This window comes from Ursus arctos, unplaced genomic scaffold (genome assembly GCF_023065955.2).
Source record: "Ursus arctos isolate Adak ecotype North America unplaced genomic scaffold, UrsArc2.0 scaffold_12, whole genome shotgun sequence".
Lineage (NCBI taxonomy): Eukaryota > Metazoa > Chordata > Mammalia > Carnivora > Ursidae > Ursus > Ursus arctos.
In genome coordinates this window covers 4,497,895-4,522,281 of record NW_026622786.1, presented here as the reverse complement: position 1 = coordinate 4,522,281, position 24,387 = coordinate 4,497,895, and the positions used below count along the sequence as shown (strand labels likewise).

At 38.2% G+C, this 24,387-nt stretch overlaps 2 pseudogenes; one reads left to right on the top strand and one right to left on the bottom strand.

Moving 5' to 3' along the window:
- Nucleotides 1-2,840: 2,840 nt before the first annotated feature.
- On the bottom strand, nt 2,841-17,862 carry LOC113247777 (60S ribosomal protein L12-like; annotated as a pseudogene).
- Nucleotides 17,863-18,734: 872 nt separating this feature from the next.
- Nucleotides 18,735-19,669, top strand: LOC125282890 (olfactory receptor 5V1-like; annotated as a pseudogene).
- The last annotated feature ends 4,718 nt before the right edge of the window (nt 19,670-24,387 follow it).

The following is a 24,387-nucleotide window of genomic DNA, read 5'->3' as shown; positions in this document are numbered from 1 at the left end:
AATCAGATCTTCTGTCTGTCCCCCAATTCCACTATCTTGCTTTTCTTTTCCTATTTGCAGTTTCTTGTTTCATTACTTTCCTGGATTGGTTCTGTTGATTTTTTATTTCTTGAAGTAAAGCCACTGAGTTCTCTGATTTCTTTTTAAAAGTTTTTGTTTTTACTTATGAGTCGAGGTTTCTAGGAATTACCCCTTGGTCAGCTCAGATTAGTGATCAGCCAATGACTGGCCAGATAATTTCTTTAAATGATCCGGGAAGTTTTCTACCTTTTACCACGAAGATGTGTGTGTGAAGGCAAATCTTCACATCTAAGGTAGTTTGCAAGTTAGCTGTAGTTTCCACTTTTTGCTTGCAAAGGGTCACCCAAATGTAAGTTACTAAGCCCTCTCTGGTTTTTCCTGTCCTTGCACATCTTCCTGTGTATGCATGTGAGTCTTCTAGATCTTCTAGAACCTCAGGAATGTGAGAGCTTTTCAAAGTTCCTTGTGGTCTATAGTTTCTCTTCCCTAAATTTCCCTTTTAAACTTTGGGCCAGATTTTTTGTCATGGGCTGAATTGTGCCCTCTGTCAACAAATCCATATGTTGACACCTTAACCATTTGAGTATGGGACTGTATTTGGAGTTAGGATCTGTAAGGATGTAATTCACTTAATGTAAGATCATTAGGGTAAGGTCTAACCCAATATGGCTGGTTTCCTTATAATAAGAGGAAATTTGGACAGAGACCATGTGAAGACACAGAGAAAAGATGACTATCTACAAGTCAAGGAGAGAGGCCTCAGAAGAAACCAATCCTGCCAACACCTTGAGTTAAGACTTCCAGCCTCTAGAGTTGTGAGAAAATACATTTTTCCTGGTTTGTTTAAACCATCTAGTCTATGGCACTTTGTTATGGTGTCCTAGAAAACGGATACACTCATCTTTTCCCCAACTAAATCCACAGTTTCAACTAACTGCAATGTTAACATTTCCAGCTGATTGCTATTGTTTTCCATAACTCCTATAAATAGAACTTTTTCCATGGAGCTGAACTTCAAGTTAGGTAAAATGTTGATAATGCCCCGAGAATAGGTTTTTTCCCAGGGAGCTTCTGAAAATATTGTCAAAATAGCGACAGTTCTTAGGGGATAGGGCATTTCACAAAGCTCCAAACAGATCAGTTGACTCTACTGCTGCTGATTCTTGACAGCTATCACCCTGGTGCTGGGTGGGTGGGAATAGTTGCAATTAAAACACACAGGTGCCATTGTCTTATGAAGTTCAGTAGTTTTCTTTGAATAAATACTTTTCAATTTATTCCATGCTGTTAAAGGTTAGTTTCTGAAGTCTAAAATGGTTGAGTTCTATTGTTTTGTCAGTATTTTTTTGCTTTTGTGGGAAGAGGATTCACTGAAGTCCTAATGCTGCCACTCTGAAAGTCTTGCCCTTCACCTTGTTTTTGAAAGGTATTTTTGCTGGACATAGAATTCCAGGTTTACAGGTTCTTTTTCTTCTTTCAGAACTTTATTGTGGAAGGAGCCAAGATGCCCTTCAATACATGAATGGATAAAGAAGATGTGGTCCATATACACAATGGAATATTACTCAACCATCAGAAAGAACGATTACCCAACATTTGCAGCAACATGGACGGGACTGGAGGAGATTATGCTAAGTGAAATAAGTCAAACAGAGAAAGACAATTACATATGGTTTTATTCATTTGTGGAACATAAGAAATAGCAGGGAGATCGGTAGGAGAAGGAAGGGAAAAATGAAGGGGGGATAAACAGAAGGGGGAATGAACCACGAGAGACTATGGACTCTGGGAAACAAACTGAGGGCTTCAGAGGGGAGGCGGATGGGGGATTGGGATAGGTCAGTGATGGGTATCAAGGAGGGCACATATTGCATGGAGCACTGGGTGTTATACGCAAACAATGAATCATGGAACACTTCATCAAAAACTAAGGATGTACTGCATGGTGACTAACATAACATAATAAATTTTTAAAAAAACCTAAATAAATAAGTAAATAAATAAATAACCATTCACATGTTTTGCTAAAAAATAAAAATTAAAAATAAAGATATTGCTCCACATGAGGCGCCTGGGTGGCACAGCGGTTAAGCGTCTGTCTTTGGCTCAGGGCGTGATCCCGGCATTGTGGGATCGAGCCCCACATCAGGCTCCTCTGCTGTGAGCCTGCTTCTTCCTCTCCCACTCCCCCTGCTTGTGTTCCCTCTCTCGCTAGCTGTCTCTATCTCTGTCAAATAAATAAATAAAATCTTTAAAAAAAAAAAAAGATATTGCTCCACAGTCTTTTGGCTTCCCCTGCTCTACTGAGAAGTCTGCTGTCATTTTTATCTGTTTTTCTGTATGTAGTGTCTTTTTTACTAGTTGCTCTTAAGGTTTTCTCTTTACCACTAATTTTAAGCAATTTGATTATGATTTTCTTAGTGTAGTTTTCTTTCTGTGCTGTCTGTTTGGGGTTTGTTGAGTTACCTGAATCTTTGGACTATATATTTTATCAAATTTGGGGAAATATTGGCCAGTATTTTCCCACATGTTTTTCTCCTCTTCTCTTTCTGGGCTCTGATTACAAGCATAGTAAACACTTGGTGTTGTCCCAAAGTTCCTTCATTTTCTGTTTACTGTTTTCAGTCTTTTTCTCTCTTGTTTCATTTTGGGTAGTTTCTATTGCTATGCCTTCAAGTTCACTGATCTTTTTCTGTGTATACTTCATCTCATACACTGTATGTTTTTTGCTTTAGAAGTTCAATGTTATATGTATATATAAATTTTAATTTTTTTGGTTGTCAAATGATCTTTTATTAAAATATTTTCTTTTGTTGTTCTTAGCTAGCTGGGCATTTCACTGAACCACTATTGATGTCATCTATGATGTCATGAAGGTGGCAGACATCAACACTGCTGCCCACAGATTGGACAGTCCCCAGGATCTTTTTAATGGTTCCAGAGAAGTTCTCTGGCTAAAGATTGGTACCACATTTGTCAGGCAATTTTGACAGTCTCATCAAAAGTTATATTTCCACTGTGCTTAATGTTTCTTGGCTTCTTTCTGTCTTTTGGTGGTTTCTTGAGGACTTTGATAATCAGGGCAGAAGCAGAAGGTACCACTTAAATCTGGTCCTGTCTGTTCTGAATGGTCAGTTTCAATGTAATCCTTAGACCTTTCCACTACCAGTTGCTTTGGTGATGTCATCACCAAACTTTTTGGAGACAGACCCAGGGGGCCAATCTTTGGGGCCAGGACAGGTGTGGCACCAACATCCCCATTGGTGTACCTCAGGTATATGACTTTGATCTTATTGGGGTCGAACTTAGGCAGCAGGGTGGAGGCAGCCGGTGTTAGATAAATCTGGATTTGGGAAAACCAGAGACAGCTGCCCCTTTGCCTGCTCTAAGCAGGAAGCCAAAAGTTATAAATTTTAATTTTTAGATTTTATTATTATGTTATGATTTAAATATATATCAAATACATATATTTTTCCTTGTCTCTCCTTATCATGTGCATGCTTTCCTCTACCTTCTTGAACATATAAATGAACTTATAATAACTGTTTTAATGTCCTTGTCTAATAAGTTTATTACTGTATAATTTCCAAGTCTATTTTCATTTTTTTTTTCCTTCTTACTTTAAGTTGAATTTCTTGCCCTTTTGTATGCCTGATAATTTTGGATTGATGCCAAACATGGTAAATTTTACATAGGTGATTGATGAATTTTTAATACAGTTGACCTTTGAACAACATGGTTTGAACTGCGTGGGTCCACTTACACACAGGGTTTTGGTGGGGTTTTTTTGATACAGTACAGTACTGTAAGCGTATTTTCTCTTTCTTATGATTTTTAATAACATTATTTTCTCTAGGTTACTTTATTATAAGAATACAAAATATGTGATATTATGTTTTCAAGAAGGCTTCCAGTCAACAGTAAGATGTTAGTATTTAAGTTTTGGGGAGCCAAATGTTATCTGTAGATTTTCAAGTGCATGGGAGATCTGTATTTCTTTAAGTGTTTTTGAAATTTATTTTTGGACATAGTTACTTAGAAATAATTTAAGACTAGCTATTAATTTTTGTTAGCTGGGTTCAGAATAGCCTTTTGTCTGGTGCTGTTTTGCCTCTTTACTAAAGCAATAGCCATCTGATGACTCTATGTGTGGTAAAAATTTACATTCTGATTTGTGGGACACAAACTATTCCTAGTTCTGTGTGAGCTCTGGATCTTATTCCACATGATCCTCTCTAATGATCTTTCCTTTGGCTGTCATGTGCTAATTAACATTCTGCTAAAGAGTTTAGGGGAATCCTCTGTGGAGCTCTAGATCTCTCTATATGTGCATCTCTCTCCTTTCCAGGACTTTGCCACATAAATTCTGGGTACCTTGCTCTCCTTGAACTCTGAATTTTGTTTCATTACTGAATGGAGATCACTGAACTCTGCTTTCGCACACCTTCCTTGTGCTGTGGCCTAGAAACTTTCTCAATGAAGTGAACTAGGGCATTCACAGGGTTTATGTCATTTATTTCCCTTCTCTCAATGTTCCCTATCCCATACTACCTATTGTTCAATATTTGAAACGCTTTTTCTTTTTTTTATAATACTTTTTTATTATATTTTGTTAGTCACCATACAGTACATCCCTGGTTTTTGATGTAAAGTTCAATGATTCATTAGTTGCATATAACACCCAGTGCACCATGCAATACGTGCCCTCCTTACTACCCATCACCAGCCTATCCCATTCCCCCACCCCCTCCCCTCTGAGGCCCTCAGTTTGTTTCTCAGAGTCCATAGTCTCTCATGTTTCATTCCCCCTTCTGCTTACCCCCCTTTCTTTATCCCTTTCTTCCCCTACCGATCTTCCAAGTTCTTATGTTCCACAGATGAGAGAAACCATATGATAATTGTCTTTCTCTGCTTGACTTATTTCACTTAGCATTATCTCCTCCAGTGCCGTCCATGTTGCAGCAAATGTTGAGAAATCATTCTTTTTGATAGCTGAGTAATATCCCATTGTATATATTGACCACATCTTCTTAATCCAGTCATCTGTTGAAGGGCATCTCGAAACCCTTTTTCTTTTAATTTTGCCCATTGTTAAGGCAGAAGGGCAAGTCTGGTTACTGTATTGCATCGTGGCTGGAAGCATAAGTCCTAAACCCTGATTCTTAAAATGCACCATTGACACCTGTGCTGATAGTCAATGACAGGTGAGTACAAGAGGACTAGGAACTTATTTTGTGGCTACTGCTCTTTAGATTAAATGATAATTTAAAGAAGACATTACAGGGCACCTGGGTGGCTCAGTTGGTTGAGCTTCTGTCTTGAGCTCAGGTTATGATCCTGGGGTCCTGGGATTGAGCCCCAAGATCCCTGCTCAGTGGGGAGTCTGTTTCTCCTTCTCCCTCTGCCCCTCCCCCTGCTTGTGCTCTCTCTCCCTCTCTCTCTCTTTCTCACTTTCTGTATCTGTCTCAAATAAATAAATAAAATCTTTAAAAAAAATAAAGAAGACATTACAATTAATGCCACAGAAATAAAAAGGCACCTGGGTGGCTCAGATGGTTAAGCATCTGTCTTTGGCTCAGGTCATGATCTCCAGGTCCTGGGATGGAGCCCCATGTTGGGCTCCCAGCTCAGCAGGGAGCCTGCTTCTCCCTTTCCCTCTGCCTCGCCCACTGCCTGTGTTCTCTCTGTCTCTCTGTCTCAAATAAACAAATAAAATCTTTTTTAAAAAGCTTTGGAAGTCCTAGGCAGAGTAATCAGGCAAAGGAAGGAAATAAAAGCCATCCAAATTGGTAAGGAAGAAGCAAAACTGTCACTATTTGCAAATGACATAATAGTATGTATAAAAAACTCTAAGAACTCAACCAAGAACAAATAACAAATTATGTAAGGTTGTAGGATAAAAATCAATATACACATGATATGATGAGCACTGGATGTTACACGCAACTAATAAATCATTGAAGAGTATATGAAAAACTAATGATGCACTGTATGTTGGCTAATTGAACTTAAATAAAAAAATCAATATACAAAAATCTGTTACATTTCTATACACTAATAATGAACTATCAGAAAGAGAAACTAAGAAAAGTATGCCACTTACAGTTGCATCAAAAAGAATGAAATACATAAGAACTAGGAAGATCGGTAGGGGAAGAAAGGGATAAAGAAAGGGGGGTAATCAGAAGGCGGAATGAAGCATGAGAGACTATGGACTCTGAAAAACAAACTGAGGGCTTCAGAGGGGAGGGGGTGGGGGAATGGGATAGGCTGGTGATGGGTAGTAAGGAGGGCACGTATTGCATGGTGCACTGGGTGTTATACGGAACTGATGAATCATTAAACTTTACATCAAAAACCAGGGATGTACTGTATGGTGACTAACATAATATAATAAAAAAAAAGGAAAAAAGAAAAAAGAAAAAAGAAAAAAAAGAATGAAATACCTAGGGATTAATTTAACCAAGGTGAAAGACCTGTACTCTGAAAACTATAAAACATTGATGAAATAAACTGAAAAAGACACAGGTAAATGGAAAGATATTCCATGCTCATTGATTGGAAGAATGAATAATTTACAATGTCCATAGTACAACATCAATCTATAGATTCAATGCAACACCTGTCAAAATCCAACGCATTTTTCACAAAAATATATACACATGCACACAATGGAATAATATTCAGACATAAAAAAGAAGGAAATATTGCCATTTGCAACAACATGGTTGGTTCTTGAGGGCATTATGCTAAGTGAAATAAGTCAGGCAGAGAAAAACAAGTACTGTATGGCCTCACTTGTATGTGGGATCTAAAATAAAACAAAACAAAACTGAATTCATAGATATGGAAAACAGATTGTTGGTTGCCAGAGGTGGCAAGTGGGGTGGGTGGGTGAAACGATTGAAAGGAGTCAAAAGGTATAAACTTTCAGTTACAAAATAGATAAATCCTGAGGATGATGTATAGCATGGTGACTATAGTTAATAATATTGTATTGTATATTTCAAAGTTGTTAACAGCATAAAAGTTCACATCACGAGAAAAAATTGTAATTATGTATGGTGACGGATGTTAAGTAGACTTATTGTGGTGATTACTTGGCAATATATACAAATACCAAATCATTATGCTGTACACTTGAAACTAATGTTATATGTCAATTATATCTCAATAAAAAATGAGAATTTAAGAATTAACCTTCAAACCTAATATAACGTTCAGAAGCTAAAACACTAAGGAGTATAGTTAGAACTCAAATTCAGGTCTGTGAACATAGGTATATGATAAAGACTAAATAGGTTTTGGGCATTCCGACTGAGAAACCATAACAAATTACTCAAGTTTAGCAGCTTAAAACAATGTGAATTTATTATCTCACAGCTCTGTGGGTCAGAAATCTGGGTTCCACATGGCTTGGCTGGTTCCTTGACTTAGTGTCTCAAAAGACTGAAATCAAGATGTCAGCAGGGCTGTTTCTTTCTCAGGAATCTACAGGAGAACCCCTTTCTAGGCTTATTCTGATCATTGGCAGAATTCAATGTGGCTGTAGGATGTAATCCCTATTTCCTTGCTGCGTGCCATCCAGAGGTCATGCTCATTTTCTAGAGGCTGGCTGTAACCCCTAGTTAGTGGCCCCTTTCATAGGTAGATTGGGTCCCTCATGCTTTGAATCTCTCTGACTCTTCCCTTTGCCTCATCTCTCCTGTTATATCTCTTTTCACTCTAGTTGGAGAAATTCATCTGTTTTTAAGGGCTCAAGTGATTAGATTTGGCTGACCCAGATAATCTAGGGTAATCTCCCTATATGAAGGCCCATAGCCTTAAATACATTTGTAAAGTTCATTTCACCAAGTAACATAACATAATCACAGAATCCAGTGATTAGAGAATAGACATCTTAGGGGGGCCATTATTTAGTTTATCACATCAGTGTATTAGCTAAAATCCTCATCCTAAGAAGATGGAAGAATAAACAATTGTACCCTTGGGAGACCTCTGAATTTCTCACCCTTGCTGCCATTCAGTTTCACCTTGGAGACTGAAATAAACAGATATCAAATACCATCACAAAAAATCAAAGCTGGAAGGAATGTTATCAATCACCTAGTCCAGACCTTTTATTTTACGGATTAGAAAATTAATGTACAGAGACAAGAAGCTGCTTTGACTAGTTAATGGTAGAAATGAATATTTATTCTGGATCTGCAGATCCTTGCCAATATGTGGTTTCATTAATTACCTGAGTAGGCATTTAACTATCCTTTCAAGCTTCAGTTTGTTCATCTGAAAAATGGGAATAATAATGATCTTTCCTTCTCAAAGATGTTGCAAGAATTAAAGGAAATTAGTGTATATAAGTACATAGTGCAGTAACTATACCTGGCATTTAGTAAGTGCCGGAAATGTGAGCTATCGTTGTTGTTGTTACTATTATATTATTATTTTATGAATCAAGGCTGCATCGACATATAGGCACCTTCTTTCGACTGAACTCATTCGATAACTGAATAATTTCATTGAAGTAATTGTGAATGCGAGACTTTTATGTTATATAACTGCTTTTTCAATATGATCACTTTTTTCTGCTTAAGTGACTTGAAAATTTAGATGGGTGAGAAAATCTGTACCACCTGGATTGAATCTTTATGTTAAAGTGATAAAGAAATATATAATCACTCTAATTCTCTATTTTAGTAAACCTGGTCATTATTGTACTCATAAAACAAATGTTTCTTGAGTGTCAGTTATAGGCCAGGTAATATATATATACAGGGATGAATAAAACAGACGTGATCCTTGGGGTGCCTGCCTAGCTCAGTTGGCGACACATGCGACTCTTGATATTGGGTTTGTGGGTTTGAGCCCCATGTTGGGTGCAGTGATTATTTAAAAATAAAATCTTTAAAAAATGTTTTTAAAACAGACATGATCCTTGCTCACTCAGAGCTTATTGACTGGGGAGAAACTCACATTCATTGAGTAAATAAGTATGTAAATAAAGATCACTGTAAATTCTTTGAAGGAAAATAATAGGATGATACAAGAGATTTAAAAAGACCAATACTAGATTGGAGATTGGGATTCTCTGAGAAGTGACATTTTAGCTGAGACCCAAAGAAAGAGAAGGAATCAGCCATGTAGAGAGTGTTCATGTGGTTGGCCATGGAGATGGAAATAAATTCGTGGATTTGAAGGAGAGGAAGATGGAGAAGGAGAGAGGGGATGAGAAGGAGGAGGTTTTGCTGAAGAGTTAGATGAGGGCAGGTGATAAGAGAAAGGATGGCCTAAAGATAACTCCTAGGTTTCTGACTGGGAGTTAAGGAATATTGTTAGAAGGAAGTTTAGAGGCACTATGTCTAATTTTATCAATTACTTGTCATGTTGCATGTAGTTTCATATGATATTTGGCTTAATTTCAAAGGAAATCTTGTATAAAATATTGTGACAATCAAATCTACCTACCTCCCTGAAGGATTCTTGTGAAAAGCTGTTCAGAAAATGCAGTTGTAAAAAAGAAAAGAAAGGAAAAAAAGAAAAGAAAGAGAGTAGATACAATTGTAAATATTTGTTTTACGAGAAAGAAATAAGTGAATTTAATTACAAAACAGTTGCTTAACAGTGGAGTTGATAGAGCTGATGAAATTAAAAGATCAGAGAAGGCAAGTCAATAAATAGAAAAGAATATTTTATTCTTAATACAAACAGTGTATCATTTAAGTCAATCTGGATGGAAGGGAAATAACATTTTTAAAGGGGAACTTGCAGTGGCAGAATGGAGAGACTTATGTGTTGAAGGTTAACTATATTCACTGATCTGTTGTTCAATACTTAATTTAATCTTAACAAAAAGTCTGAAATCCAGACATTATCTCACCTTAAACATGAACAAACCCAGGTTTGTAGTAGCTAAGTAAGTTGTTCATGGTCAAGGTTAACAAGTGACAAAGCTATGATTTAATCTCAAGTCTGTATCTTTGGGGTCAAGGAATGAACCATGAGAGACTATGGACTCTGGGAAACAAACTGAGGGATTCAAAGGGGAGGGCGGTGGGGGAATGGGATAGGCTGGTGATGGGTAGTAAGGAGCGCATGTATTGCATGGTGCACTGGGTGTTATACACAAGTAATGAATCATGGAACTTTACATCAAAAACTAGGGATGTACTGTATGGTGACTAACATAATATAATAAAAAATATTATTTAAAAAAAACTAGAGATGTACTGTATGGTGACTAACATAATATAATAAAAATTATTATTAAAAAAATAAATAAAACTGTATCAGTAATATAAATTAAATTAAATTATATTTAAAAAATCTGTGTGGAAACCCCCCCCAAAAAAACCCAAAAAACAAACAAACAAAAAAACCAAATAGTGTAATTGCTAGGTCATAGGGTAGCTCTATTTTTAACATCTTGAGGAACCACCATACTGTTTTCCAGAGTGGCTGTATAAGCATTGGCTGGGTTTTTTTAATATATATATAATTTTTATTTTGTTATATTAGTCACCATACAGTACATCCCCAGTACTTGATGCAATTCCATGACTCACTATTTGCACATAACACCCAGTGCACCATGCAATATGTGCCCTCCTTAATACCCATCACCGGCCTATCCCAATTCCCTACCCCCCTCCCCTCTGAAGCCCTCAGTTTGTTTCCCAGAGTCCGCAGTCTGTCATGGTTCATTCCTCCTTCTGTTTACCCCCCCCCTTCATTCTTCCCTTCCTTCTCCTACCGATCTTCCTATTTCTTATGTTCCATAGATGAGTGAAACCATATGATAATTGTCTTTCTCTGCTTGACTTATTTAACTTAGCATAATCTCCTCCAGACCTGTCCACGTTGCTGTAAATGTTGGGTAATCGTTCTTTCTGATGGCTGAGTAATATTCCATTGTATATATGGACCACATCTTCTTAATCCAGTCATCTGTTGAAGGGCATCTCAGCTCCTTCCAGAGTTTAGCTATTGTGGACAATGCTGCTATGAACATTGGGGTGCATATGGCCCTTCTCTTCACTACGTCTGTATCTTTGGGGTAAATACCCAGTAGTACAATTGCTGGATCATAGGGTAGCTCAATTTTTAACTTTTTAAGGGACCTCCACACTGTTTTACAAAGTGGCTGTACCAACTTGCATTCCCACCAACAGTGTAAGAGGGATCCCCTTTCTCCACATCCCCTCCAACATTTGTTGTTTCCTGCCTTGTCAATTTTTGCCATTCTAACTAGTGTAAGGTGGTATCTCAAGGTGGTTTTGATTTGAATTACCCTGATGGCTAATGATTTTGAACATTTTTTCTTTTATGTGTCTGTTAGCCATTTGTATGTCTTCATTGGAAAAGTGTCTGATCATATCTTCTGCCCATTTTTTTATTTGATTATTTGTTTCATGTGTATTGAGTTTGAGAAGTTCTTTGTAGATCTTGGATACTAGTCTTTTATCTGTAGTGTCATTTGCAAATATATTCTCCCATTCCGTGGGCTGCCTCTTAGTTTTTTTGACTGTTTCCTTGGCTGTGCAGAAGCTTTTTATCTTGATGAAGTCCCACAAGTTCATTCTTTTTTTGTTTCTCTTGCCTTTTGAGATGTGTCATGAAAAAAGTTGCTGTGGCCAATGTCAAAGAGGTTGCGGCCTATATTCTCCTCTAGAATTTTGATGGATTCCTGTCTCACATCAAGGTCCTTCAACCATTTAGAACTTATCTTTGTGTATGGTGTGAGAGAGTGATCAAATTTCACTCTTTTGGATATAGGTGTCCAATTTTCCCAGCACCATTTATTGAAGAGACTGTCTTTTTTCCATTGGTTGTGTTTTCCTGCTTTGTCAAAGATTAGTTCCCCAAAGAGCCGAGGGTCCATTTCTGGATTCTCTATTCCGTTCCGTTGGTTTATGTGTCTGTTTTTGTGTCAGTATCATGCTGTCTTTGTGATCACAGCTTTGTAGTATAGCTTGAAATCTGGCATTGTGATGCCCCCAGCTTTGTTTTTCCTTTTCAACAATTCCTTGGTGATTTGGGGTCTTTTCTGGTTCCACACAAACTTAAGGGCTCTTTGTTCCAGTTCTTTGAAAAATGTCATCGATATTTTGATCGGGATAGCATTGAAAGTGTAGATTGCTCTGGGTAGCATGGACATTTTAACTGTGTTTATTCTTCTGATCCATGAGCATGAAATATTTTTCCATCTTTTTGTGTCTTCTTCAATGTCTTTCAAGAGTGCTCTGTAGTTTCTAGAATACAGATCCTTTTTACCTCTCTGGTTAAAGTTAATTCTGAGATAATGTATGATTTTTGGTGCTATTGTAAATGGAATGGAGTCCCTAATTTCTCTTTCTTCAGTCTCATTGTTCGTGTATAGAAATGCAACTGATTTCTTCTTTTTTATGTTTTTTTAATTATGTTATGTTAGTCACCATATAACTGATTTCTGAGCATTGGTTTTGTATCCCGCCACATTACTGAATTGCTCTATAACTTCTAGTAGTTTGGGGGTGTATTCTTTTGGGTTTTTTATATAGAGTATCATGTCATTTGTGAAGAGAGACAGTTTGACTTCTTCTTTGCCGATTTGGATACCTTTTATCCCTTTTTGTTGTCTGATTGCGATTGCAAGGACGTCTAGTACTATGTTGAATAATAGTGGCGAGAGTGGGCATCCTTGTCATGTTCCTTAAGGGAAAGTCTTTCAGCTTTTCCCCATTGAGAATGATATTTGCTGTAGGCTTTTCATAGATGGTTTTTATGAAATTGAGGAATGTACCTTATATCCCTACACTCTGAAGGGTTTTAATCAGGAAAGGATGCTGTATTGTCAAATGCTTTTTCCGCATCTATTGAGAGGTTCATATGGTTCTTGACTCTTTTCTTGTTGATATGATCTATCACACTGATTGATTTGCAAATGTTGAACCACCCTTGCATTCCAGGGATGAATCCCACTTGGTCATGATGGATAATCCTTTTAATGTACTGTTGGATCCTATTAGCTAGGATCTTGTTGAGAATTTTGGTATCCATATTCATCAGGGAAATCGGTCTGTAATTGTCCTTTTTGCTGGGGTCTTTGCCTGGTTTGGGGATCAAGGTAATACTGGCCTCATAGAATGAGTTTGGTAGTTTTCCTTCTGTTTCTATTTTTTGGAACAGTTTCAGGAGAATAGGTATTATTTCTTTGAATGTTTCGTAGAATTCCCCGAGGAATCTGTCAGGCCCTGGAATCTTGTTTTGGGGGAGGTTTTTGATCATTGCTTCAATCTCTTCATAATTAATCAGTCTGTTTAAATAATCAATTTGTTCCTGTTTCAGTCTTGGTAGTTTATAGGTTTCCAGGAAGAAATCCATTTCTTCCAGGTTGTTTAATTTATTGGCATAATGTTGTTGATAAAAGTTTCTAATGATCCTTCCTATTTCATTGGTGTTGGTTGTGACCTCTCCCCTTTCATTCATAATTTTATTAATTTGGGTCCTTTCTCTATTCTTTTGAATAAGTCTGGCCGGAGGCTTATCGACCTTATTTATTCTTTCAAAGAACCAGCTTCTAGTTTTGTTGATTTGCTCTACTGTGCTCCTGGTTTCTAATTCATTGTTCTCTACTCTGATCTTGATCACCTGCCCTCTCGTGCGTGGGTTAGGCCTGTTCTTCTGTTCCAGCTCCAGCTTCTTGAGGTGAGAATATAAAAACTGCATTTTAGATTTTTCTATTCTTTTGAGTAAGGCTTGGATGGCTATGTATTTTCCCCTTAGGACCACTTTTGCAGTGTCCCACAGGTTTTGGACCGATGTGTTTTCATTCTCATTGGTCTCCAGAAATTGTTTAAACTGATTTTTAATTTCCTGGTTTACTCAATCATTTTTGAGCAGGATGGTTCTTACTTTCCAAGTGTTTGAGTTTCTTCCAAATTTTTCCTTGTGATTGAGTTCCAATTTCAAAGTATTGTGGTCTGAGAATATGCAGGGAATAATTTCAGTCTTTTGGTATCGGTTGAGACCTGTTTTGTGACCCAGTATATGATCTATTCTGGAGAAAGTTCCATGTGCATTCAAAAAGAATGAGTATTCTGTTGTTCTGGGGTGTAGTGTTCTATATATATCTATGAGGTTCATCTGGTCCAGTATGTCATTCAAAGCTCTTGTTTCTTTGTTGATTTTCTGCTTAGGTGATCTGTCTATTGCTGAGACCAGAGTGTTGAGGTCCCTACTATTTAACGTATTATTGTCTATATGTGTCTTTATTCTGGTTAAGAGTTGGCTTGTATATCTAGCTGCTTCCCTGTTGGGGGCATAGATATTTATAATTGTCATATCCACTTGTTGGATACATCCTTTAAGAATAATATACTGTCTTTCTGTATCTCTTACTACAGTCTTTACTTTAAAATCTAATCTGACTGATGTGAGAATTGCTACCCCAGCTTTCTTTTGAGGTCCATTGACATGAAAAATGGTTTTCCATCCCTTCACTTTCAGTCTGGATGTATCTTTAGGTTCAAAATGAATCTCTTGTAGACAGCAAATGGATGGGTCATGTCTTATTATCCAATCTGCAACCCTGTGGTGTTTTATGGGAGCATTTAGGCCATTCACATTGAGACTGATTATTGAGAGATATGATTTTAATGATGTCATATTTCCTGTGAAGTCTTTGTTTCTATAGATTGTAAATTTCTGTTCTGTATTACTCTTGGGGCCTTTTTACTTTTATAGAACCCCCCTTAATATCTCCTGTAAGGCTTGTTTCGTGGTTACGAATTTGGTCAGTTTCTGCTGATCCTAAAGGTCCTTATCTCTCCAACAATTCTGAATGACAGCCTTGCTGGATAAAGGATCCTTGACTGCATGTTCTTCTCAGATAGAACTTTGAAAATACCCTGCCAACCCTTCCTAGCCTTCCAGGTCTCTGTAGACAGATCTGACGTTATTCTGATATTTTTCCCTCTGTACGTAAGGATTTTCTTCCCCCGGCCGCTTTCAATACTGTATCCTTGAATCTAATATTTGCGAATTGCACTATGACGTGACCTGGTGTAGGTCTGTTCTCATTGACCTTGGGAGGCGTCCTCTCTGCTTCTTGGACATGAATGCTTGTTTCCTTTGCCAGATTAGGGAAGTTCTCAGCTACAATTTGTTCAAATATCTCTTCTAGACCTCTCTCTTTCTCCACCCCCTCGGGGATGCCCATGATTCTGACATTGGAATGTTTCATTGAGTCACTAATCTCCTGTAATCTACATTCTTGAGACTGGATTTTTTTTGAAGTAAGTTTCTGTTTTAACTTTCTCTTCTACCATCCCATCCTCCAATTCAGTAATTCGTTCTTCTGCCTCATTTACCCTGGCTGTTAGAGCGTCTAGTTTAGACTACATTTGATTCATAGCATTTTTAATTTCTGCCAGACTTGCTCTCATTTCCGCCCTTAGAGATTCTATATTCTCGTTAATATTTTCATTAATATTTTTTTCAAGCCTACACATCATCTTGACCATTGTTTCTCTGAACTCCATTTCTGATAATTTGGTATATCCATATCCATCAATTCTGTGGCAGAGACCACAGACTCATTATCTTTTCTTTGCTGGGGGAGGATTTCTCCTCCTCGTCATTCTGATGAGGAGAGGGTGCAGTGATGCCCAGAGCCCAAATTATTGACCAGGACCCAGGCAGTGTGCACTTGTTTTATAAGGTACCTTAGGGAAGTGGGCTTCTTGATTTTTCAGCCTGCCTTCTGGGGGAGGGCCCTGCCACCCTGATAGTCAGGCAATCCTGATTAGGTAGAGTCTCCGTGTCCCCTGCGAGGGGAGATGGGGATGGGCACAATGTGAGCTGGTATTTCTGGGCTTTTGTTCTCTGGTGGCTTTTCCTGGCAGTTTTCTGTGACTCTTCTGAGAGTCAGAGCACCGGTGGCCATATCCTGGCCTCTGTCTCAGAACAGACAGATCGCAGTCCACTCTCCACTGAGCTCTCTTAGGCACTTTAACTCTGTTTCTCTCAGTGCTGCTAAAAACTCTGCAGCATCCCAGGATGTGCGCCCCACAGCCTGTGCCCCAGCCCTCACTTCCAGGGCCAGCGCATCTCTGTCCTTTGTGCTTCTAACACCACCAGCTGCCCCTGTTCCCACACGCGCTCCTGAGCTCCATGGTTTGGTATGGTTCGGGTGTGCTCCAGAGTGCTGGTTTTCAGTCTGGTCGCACACGCGCTCCCGAGCTCTCAGTTTCAGTCTAGTTCGAGTGTGTGCTCCCAGCTCCGGTTTTCAGTTTGGACACGCACGTGCTCCTGAGCTCCCGGTATCAGTCCGGTTCCAGTGAGCGCTCTGGAGCTCCGGTTTTCAGTCTGGTCGCACGCGTACCTGGGCTCACGGTCTCAGGCTGCTCTCTCTCAGGTGCCGGTGCACGAGTCCGGCCCCCTCCCCAGTGCAAGTGGCTACTGCTTACCGGTGCCTGAGCCAGTTGGCTCCCTCTCCCTTCCGTTTATGTTCTGATATCTGTGAGCAGATTTACGGCTCCCCGTTTCATACCTCAATATTCAGCGCTGGAGATGTTCATTTGTAGAGATCCAGATGTATCTTCCTGCGTCTCAAGCTGATTCCACGGGTTTTCGGGATGGTCTGGTAGATATCTAGCTCGACTTGGGACCAGCTGAGAAAGGGTCTCCTACTCCTCTACCATCTTTTTTCCTCCTTGCAGAAAGTGGTGCTTTTCTGTTCATAGAATTTCTGCTACTCTTTTCTTCGTTCTCCAGATGCATTCATAGGTATTCAGAATGGTTTGGTAGCTCTCCAGCTGAATTCCTGGGACCAGACGAACTTTAGGTCTCCTGCTCCTCCGCCATCGTGGAACCTCTTTCCCTAAGCACTGACTGTTATGCACAACTAACGAATTGTTGAACACTACATCAAAAACTAATGATGTACTATATGTTGCCTAATTGAACATAATAAAAAAAAACACAACAAAACAAAACTCCCAAGTCTGTCAAACTCCTAAACCCAATTGCTTACACCAGAGGCTGGCAAACTTTGCCAAAGGGGCCTGCAATCAGTTTAGGTTTTGTGGCCCATATTGTCTCTTTCTCAACTACTCAGTGCTGCCATTGTAGCACAAAAGTAGCCATAGATGATATATAAATGAGTGGGTGTAGCTGTAAGCCAATGAAACTATTTATAAAAGTAAGTTGATATGCTGGATTTGGCTGCTGACCACTGGCTTACACTAAGAGATAGCTTAACAGTTTCTATGAAAAATGGCGATGCCAAGACACCCAAAGCCTCATTTGAAGACAATCCACTAAGAAAATTATTTCAGATGTAAGTTAATGAACTTTAATGTTTCTTAGAGTTTGCAATGGTTATGTCACAGCCTAGCATACATTTGTTGTTCATGGTAAAGCAGAATGGCAGGACACTAACTAAAATTCTAAAATAATCTGGAAATATCATCTTACTCAACAGTTCCAAATCTGTCTTTCTCCCAGCCTTTTACTGGAGCTACTGACTAGGAAACTGAACATTGTGCATTTGACATTTTCCTTTGTTTTCCCTTTATCAATTTTTTTGAGAGGTAGTACTAGCCACAAGCATCATGAAGGAAAGAAGAGCAGACAGAGGGAGGGGTGGTCACAGATTTGAGAGTATACTGGATGACATAACTTCCGAGGCATCTAGATTGGTGGTCTGTCATAATTAGCCCCTGATAATCATAAGTTTTGCACGGCAAGTGAGATGATCAGTGTATTCATTTTCTATTGGTACCATAAAAAATTACCACAAACTTAGTGGCTTAAACACTCGCTTATTACCTCACAGTTCTGTGAGAACTCTAGACACGGCATGGCTCAACTGGGTCTTCTGTCTCACAGAAGTACAGGCACAGCATGAGCATGACTCAAGCTAACATCAAGGCGTCAGCTGAGCTGGGCTTTTATTTAGATTTTGGGGAAGGTTACCCTTCCATGTTTATTCAAGTTGTTAGCAAAATTAAGTTTCTTATGGTTTGAGAACAATGTTACTTTTTCCTTAATATGTTGCACCTTCATCTTCAAGCCAAAACTGACACCTGGAATCCTATTTGTGATCCAAATTTCTGACTTCATCTTCTGCTCTATTTTTAAGTGTTCATGTGATTAGATTAGTCCCACCTGCATAATCACCATATCTTCAAGTCATGCAATTAATAATCTTAATGACTCTTACAAATCCTTTCTGCCACATAATGTAACATATTCATGTGAGTAACACCAGGAGGCAAAGGTCATAGAGGTTATTTCCACACTAGTTAGAATTTGCTATTGCGACTTATTTCCAGGGAAGAGGAAGGTTGGGAGGAAAAGTATTTGGGTTCTAATTTAACTCATCAGCTGTTGTTAGTGTTAGTGCTGAAGACTGAAATTCCTTCCTTTCTTCCTTTTAACAAAAGTTTTACAGGGTACATATAAATTAAACAGAGAGATAATAGAACTTACAGACTGGTAGGGAGCCTCACAGGTTAATAGCTAATAGTGATAGTCATGACAAGTAAACACAGAGCAAAGGAGCACAGCGGTGAGGGGGAGTGCATATATTCCAGTCTCAGAGTGTTGAGTTTAACTATTTAGAAGAGATGCCATCCCATCCACCAAAGGATGAGTTAAGAGTGAGTTAGCTTTTCCAGTATTTGTCACTGTATCTCATTGTCTTTTTGTTTTCTTCCCTAATTTTCATTTCAATGAAGAAAGAGCTCAAAGAAATGGAAAATTGAACTGTGGTCACTGCATTTATTTTTCCAGGATTTTCCAACCATCCTGAATTACAAAGGCTATTCTTGGTGTTCTTGATCATTTATCTGATAACTCTTCTGGGAAATGCTCTCACATTAACAGTGATCAGAGTCAGTCCTGTCCTCCACACTCTACTGTATTATTAGCACTTGAGCTTCTTGAACTTCTGCTACTTGTCCACCACCATTCTGGACATGCTGGTGAACTTATTCCAGAAGAAGACTATGTCATACTAGGGCTGCCTTTCCCAGATGTTCCTGTGACCTGTGCTGAGGATATCTTGTTGGCTGCTATAACTTGTGAATGCTATGTAGCCATTTGCCACCTCTTTAACTGTCTGCTTCTCATGATTCCAAAGGTCTGTGTGTATTGGTTGACTGGAACTTGGCTGCATGGCCTAGAGAATTCTGTGACACATTCAGTACTGGCAGTCATATTCACTCTGTGTGGGTTCAACCAGATCAGCCACTTTCTCTGTGCTATCCCACTGCTCCTGGAGCTCTCCTGCTCAGACATCTCTCTCAATGAGTCTGTGCTCCATGTCACCAGCACCACCACTGGCCTGAACCCTTGCCTGTTTACTGCAATGTCTTATATACTCATCATCTCTGCCATCCATAGGATTCCCTCAGGGCAGAAACAAGGCCTCTATCTGGGCATCTCACTTCATTGTGGTGGTGACCTTCTCTGGGACAGCCAACTTCAACTATGACAATCCAATGTAGGCTACAACCCGGACATGGACATCTTTGTCTCTGTACTTTTCTGCATTGTGACCTGCGTTTTGAACTCCATCATCTACAGCCTGTGAAAAAAGGAGGTCAAGGGTGCCCTGAGTAACCTGTCTGGAGAAGGTGGGTTCTGCAGTGATATTAGTGAGTAGATCAACATTTTTAATTCTGCAGAATTTTTCTTTCTTTCTTTTTAAAAAAGATTTATTTATTTATTTATTTATTTATTTATTTATTTATTATTTATTTTAGAAGGAGAGAGAGAGCAGGGGGAGGGACAGAGGGACAGGGAAAGAATCCTCAAGCAGACTCCCCACTGAGCATGGAGCCCAATATGGGGCTCAATCCCAAGACCTGGGATCATAACTTGAGCCAAAATCAAGAGTCAGATGCTCAGGGCATCTGGATGGCTCAGTGGTTTGGGTAGCTGACTCTTGGTTTCAGCTCAGGTCATAATCTTAGGGTCCTGAGATCAAGCCCAGCATTGGGCTCTGTGCTCAGTGGTAAGTCTTCTTGTTTCTCTCCCTCTCTCTCTGCCCCTCTCCCTGCTCAAGTACTCTGTCTCTCAAAAATAAATAAATAAAATCTTAAAAAAAAAAAAGTCAAGTGCTTAACCAACTGAGCTGCCCAGGTGCCCCCAGAATTTTCTTTCTTTCTTTCTTTCTTTCTTTCTTTCTTTCTTTCTTTCTTTCTTTCTTTCTTTCTTTCTCTTTCTTACAAGTTGATCACTTTTATTTATATAATCTTTTAGTTACTTTATTAAAGTACCATGTTTATTAATTTTTAGACCATTTTAAAATTGTATATATTTAAGGTGTACAAGATAATAATTTGATATACATATGCATAGTGAAAGGGTTACTATAGTCAAACTAATTAACATATCACCTCCTCATGTAATTACCAATTTTTAGTATGTGTGTGTGATAAGATCATCTGAAATTAATTCTCTTAACAGATTTCCAGTATTCAATACCCACAATTCCTAACAAAATAATCTGGCACTGAAATTCACTTGCATATGTCCCAAAAGAGAAAAGAAGCTGATCTCCTCATTGTAGGCTGGGCAAAGATGATTGCCATGACTTTAATGAATACATGAGAGAATTAATTGTTTTTCATTTCTAACAATTTCTATTCAGGTAGTTGCCCTTGAGTTGTGTTTGTACTCTGAGGAATCTCAAAACAGCTGCCTAGAGAGAGATTACATGGTTACTCCCAAATGGTTGGTCCACAATCATTTATAAAAGTCCATCCTAGAAAAATGAATTCATTGAGAGATTGAAGAAAGATTATTGACTCTTGTTTTAAGCGTTGAGTATACTCAAGGCACAGATTGATCAGTAGTAGAGAGTGGGGTCTCCCTGTTCCCCTTCAAGGCTGCTTTCTCCACCTTGCCACTTCCTCGCATTCTCCCGATCTGACAGCCAGGGCTCACGACCTCAGGGTTGGGAGCAGTCAGCACCAGACATGCCCACCCCCTGGAATGGCAGGTCTCCATCATGATGCATGGTAATTGATAGCCTGTTTTACCAGGGATTATCCTTTCCAGTCTGGGAAAGAAATAGAGCAGAAAGCAGGAAGTCCTGCCACAAAGTCGGAAATCCAAAGCTTTCAGCAAAAGTTAGTGGTAAGTAGTTTACCATTACAATTGAGAAAAACTGCCCAGTAGTTTTTCTGATATACCTACTTCCTAAGGGCATGTTATAAAATATAGTACATATTTTCATTACCATTTTTATGATATTTATGTAATGACATATATTAAATATCATTTTCATGTTATCAATGTCTACAATAGTAATAATAAAACCAGAATTGAAATGACCTGAGAGATTATTAACTTGAAAGCCTGGGAAGTGCCTTAATTCCTTAGGTGAGGTAATATGAGGGGAAAATTTGTTCATGGTAAATAATATATAATGCATAGTATTACTCCTACTCTAATTTTGACAAGTAAGATGGAAAGCAATGATTTTCAGGCAGATAGTGTATCTCCTATGTGTCTGTTATAGTATGACATTAAGGGCATACAAAATATTTGTTTAAAAAAATACAATTAAATTTGTATAACTTATATTTGGAAACTTTTTTGTTCACTATGCCAGGGGTTCCCATATTTATATTACAATCCATTGATGCTTGAGAGGTGTCTTACAAGCAATTTATTAACTATCATAAAGCCCTGAAGTTTGTGAGTCATATTGACTGGTCAATTGTATACTAGGGGGCAGGATTTTGAGGGATCATCTTAGAACTCTGCCTACCATAAATGGTGACTATCTTTCATCCTTCCTGTTACTTATGTCTTCCTATAAAAGAGTAACCTTTTCTTTTGTATCCTGTATATTGTTACTAACAATCATAGGACTTTTAGACAAAGCTGTGCAGAGATGGAAAGGAAGCTGGGATTGTTTGTACACTGACTTTTTATATGGCCAATCTTACATGATATAAACAAAAAACTAGGACACAACCAAACTGTTCATGGTGGTGCCAGGCAGAATGTGGTGTGAATGTGAAGACATTTCACTTTCATTTGATATGCCTTTGACCCCGGTAAATTTTTCTGTAAGTATATGCTTTTTTGACATTTATTTTTTTTAAAGATTTTATTTATTTATTTGTCAGAGAGAGAGAGAGAGAGCACAAGCAGGGGGAGCAGCAGGCAGAGGAGAAACAGGCTCCTCGCTGAGCAAGGAGCCCAATGTGGGACTCAGTCCCAGGACTTGGGATCATGACCTGAACTGAAAGCAGATGCTTAACTGACTAAGCCACCCAGGTGTTCCCTCCCCCCCCTTTTTTAAATTTAAAATCCCATAAAATTTTTAATTTTAAAAATATGAGACCTCCTTGTACATTTCTTTGTAAGTCTCCATGAATCTATAAATATTTCAAAATAAAATTCTTCTAAAATGTAAAAGGTAAATTATTAAATAAAATTTGGGGTCTATCTATCTATGTATCTATCTGTCCATCTATCTATGTATTTATCTCTAACATAACTTTAGACCAGGAATGTTTCAGTCATGTGAAATGTTACCATTCCAGAGTATGTTCATAAATGTTAAATGGGGATTTTCCCCAAGGTAGGTGAAAACTAAGGATATGTTGGTATATTAGGTCTGAGTATATTCTTATGAATATGAAAATTTCAAGGTCTTAATAATGCCATGTTTTCAGGTGTGTAGCAACATTGGCAGAACAATGTAATACCAGGTCTGAAAGGAACTGTACAAACAAGTCAAACGATCTTCACTTGAGAACTAAATCAATGCTCTGCGAGAGATGTAGCAATCTAGACTTTGCTTGAATATCTCCCATGATAGGGTCTCATTATTCTCCATGTATTTTAAAATTCTTGAATATGTAGTAGAAATACAGTTATTAAAACAACAAGTTGCAAGTCTAAATAAGATAAAGGAAGAATAGATACCAGGCCAATTAAGCACAAGGGTGAGAGGATTGTAATTCAACAAGAATTTGCCAATTTGGTCAAGTGGATTACCAAGAAATACTTGAAATGAAGCAAGCAAAGGGAATTGTGAGCAAGTACCACATCATTCATATAGTAATATGGGGGGAGTATTGCTCAAAGGTCAAAACAGACTATCATGATAACCTTTTAATGATTTGAGCTTCTGTGTTCTCACTGCAAACAGAGTTAATAATTGTACTTACACTTTCAAGTTGGTAGAGAATTCATGGAACAATCATGAAAAGTGCCTGGCTCATAGGACATGTTCAACTAGCATTAAGTGGGAGGCATAGTGATGGTGTTAATGGTATGTACAAGAGGACAAGAAAACACAGTGTCCCACTTTGAGGTGGCCTTGACTAGATAATAACAAATTTGGTAGGAAGGTTGAAGCTGAACAGGTGAGAACAGGGTCATCTTTCATTGTCATCATTGTTTGAGATGAAAGGGACTTCCATCCAATTCACCTGATGTAAATACACATGATGTGCTTGCACATTAAAGTTTGAGAAGTATTGGCTGTTTAATGAACTCTGAATGTTTTATCTAGCTTACATGCCCATATGATGGGGAAGGGTACAAACAGAAATCTGGGCAAAGCAAAAATAGCTTTTATTTCATAGCAGTAAATTAACTTTGCCACAAACACCTCAAATATTCTGGATGTTCTTTTAGAAAAATTATCTTGACTACTCTTACTAATCATTGCATGTGTGTGTGTGTGTGTGTGTGTGTGTGTGTGTGTGTGTGTATCTGTGTGTTTTAAGTAGATAAACAATTTACTGGGCAACATGAAAATTATATTTAAAATTTTTAATCACTGCTTTGCATTACTGGAATTATGAATAGATGTTTTCCTTGGGTGCTCTAAGGTTTTCACAATCACACCAATTACCCTGGTTTATATTATACTTATTTTGTTTCCTTGAAGGAAATAAACCCCTAAGGGTAGTCAGCAAAACATTTTTTAAGTGTTAGCTATTATTACCTAATGTGTGTTTCTTCTCATTAGTTTGGAAGATCCTGGTTGAATTCAGGTATGTAAAAATGTTTCTTCTTTCCAAAGTAACTCATTGAGTTTTGTTTTATTTTTTAATTTTTAAATTTTATTTAAATTCAATTAGCCAACATCATTAGTTTCAGATGTAGAGTTCAGCTATTCATCAGTTGCATATAACACACAGTGCTCATCACATCAGATGCCCTCCTTAAAGCCCATCACCCAGTTACCCCATCCTGAGTTTTGTTTTGTTTTGATTAGGTGGGTTACACTGAGCTTATTTTAATCTTTAAAGAAAAACATACTTCTTTTAAACTAAGTTCAACAAGCTTTCTTTCAAGCTAGACATTTTTGTGTATAGAGCCAGCCTATAAAACCTCATCCTCTAACCT